Here is a 2,358-nt window from a genome sequence, read left to right on the forward strand (position 1 = left end):
CCTCTGGGTTGCCTCCTGCAACTTCCTCACCGGCGGCGTAGGAGGGCCCATGGGAGAAGCCTCTCAGCTGTGCCCTGTCTGGGTTCCAGGCATGCTGGTGGGGGTAGTACAGAGAGGTTCACTGAGTCAGCTGGGGAGTTCCAGAGCCACTATCACCTTATTCCCTCCCAGTCTATCATGCTGGGGAGGTGGAGGAAACCAACATTTCCACAGGCTCAGGAAAGGCACAGGCGTCCCAGGGGAGAGATTCCTGAGGGGATAGGGTGGGAAAGCTGGGCCCCAGTTGGGGACCTCTCTTTGAGTCAGTGTGGGCACTCTTCACCCATGGCCCTGCTCCTCATAGCTGAAGCCTCCATATTCTGGGAGTCATTTGTCAACCTAAAAGGAAGAGGCTGAGGCACAAAATATGACTCAAAGAGTTTACTTGAGCCCAAGAGGGCCAGGCGTGGTGGCTCACGCCTATAATCTCAGCACTTTGGGAAGCCGAGGTAGGTGGATCACCTGAGGTCATGACTTCCAGACCAGCTTGGCCAACATGGTGAAATCCCGTCTTTACTGAAAATATGAAAAATTAGCCGGGTGTCATGGTGCCTGCCTGTAATCCCAGCCACTTGGGAGGCTGAGGCAGGAGGATCGCTTGAACCCAGGAGGCAGAGGTTGCAGTGAGCTGAGATTGCTTCATTTCCCTCCAGCCTGGGTGACAAGAGCGAGACTCTGTCTCAAAAAACAAAAAACGACTTTGGGAGGCCGAGGCGGTTGGATCATGAGGTCAGGAGATCGAGACCATCCTGTCCAACACGGTGAAACCTCGTCTCTACTAAAAAATACAAAAAAATTAGCCGGGTTTGGTGGCGGGCGCCTGTAGTCCCAGCTACTCGGGAGGCTGAGGCAGGAGAATGGCGTGAACACGAGAGGCGGAGCTTGCAGTGAGCCGAGATCGCGCCACTGCACTCCAGCCTGGGCGACTGGGCGAGACTCCGTCTCAAAAAAAAAAAAAAAAAAAAAAACACAACCGAACAAACAAAAAAAGGGAGGACAGCTGCCAGGAAGACTCAGACCCAAGTAACCTTGGATATGAGCTCCATTAGGGCTTTGTTACAAGGAGGTTTTCAAAGGCAAAAAAGAGTGGGCTGTGGGCTGATACAAAGTTGTTAGGAATTCTCATTGGTTTAAAGGAACCTCATTGATTAGTGATTGGCTATATACTGTTAAGCTGTAGGGGGTGGGTTATAGTATCCAGTGTGGCATTACTAGGTTAATTCATAGCTGCTTATGGCAATAGCAAGCCAGTGCAAGCAGTTCAAGAGATGAACACATAGCTCAAAGGGGGCAATCGGATGTCACTGTTGTCTCATTTTAATTCCTCTCTGGCCCTGATTTATTTATTTATTTTTGGTCACAAGGTTTGGCTTTGTCACCCAGGCCAGAGTGCAGTGGCACGATCTTGGCTCACTGCAGCCTCGACCTCCTGGGCTCAAGCGATCCTCCTGCCTCAGCTTGCTGAGTAACTGGGACCACAGCCAGTAGCCACCGCACCCGACTGATTTCTGTATTTTTTGTAGAGACGGCGTTTCACCATGTTGCCCAGGCTGGTCTGGAACTCCTGGGCTCAAACGATCCTCTCCATGGGCCTGATAATTTTAAAAGGCTTGCCTTCCTCAGATAAAAAGTTTTTCTTTTCCTACAAGATAAGGCAGAGAGTAAAGGGCACGGGCCTCTCTTTGCACTGGCCTTCTGTGGGCTCCGGGTCAACATCTTTGTGGCCGACATCGCAGATAAGCGGGGGTGGGGGTTGCAATCACGCCCACAAGCAACAGAGGAAAGAGAGGAGCCTCGCCCTCTTCCCCCCACTCCCCGGTCCCCCAAGCCTGCTCACTAGCTCTCTCCTCCTCCTTCCACCCGCAAGGAACCCTCCAGCCCACTTCCTGTGATCCTTTCCGGAGCCCTTCAGCCTGGCTTGCTCTCTGGCCATCTCGGAAAGCTTCTCTTTCCTCCCTCCATATTCGCAGGTTCAGCTACAGAGGTAACTGCAGGCTCAGGTTCTCCAGAGTGGCCAGCCCACCAGCCCACCGTCCCGGTGCAGCAGTGCCTCTCCCGCGACAGTTCCACCGCGAGCCTGGCGGGTTCCAGACCTAGCTTCCCAGCACGTCCTCTCCAAGCCATGGTCTCACCACCCTCCAGCAGCCTCGGGCGACACCAAGGGGAGCAGAGCGCTGGAGCTCCTGGGAGACCCCCGACCCTAGCGGGACTCCCCTCATCCTCCGGGGCGTGGCCAGGTCCAGCTTTGGCCCCGCCCCAGCCCCGCCCCCGCCCCTCCCGCAGGGGCTGCCTCTGGCTCTCTGCGGGAGACCCGGACTC

Source organism: Macaca mulatta, chromosome 16, assembly GCF_049350105.2.
Source record: "Macaca mulatta isolate MMU2019108-1 chromosome 16, T2T-MMU8v2.0, whole genome shotgun sequence".
Classification (NCBI taxonomy): domain Eukaryota; kingdom Metazoa; phylum Chordata; class Mammalia; order Primates; family Cercopithecidae; genus Macaca; species Macaca mulatta.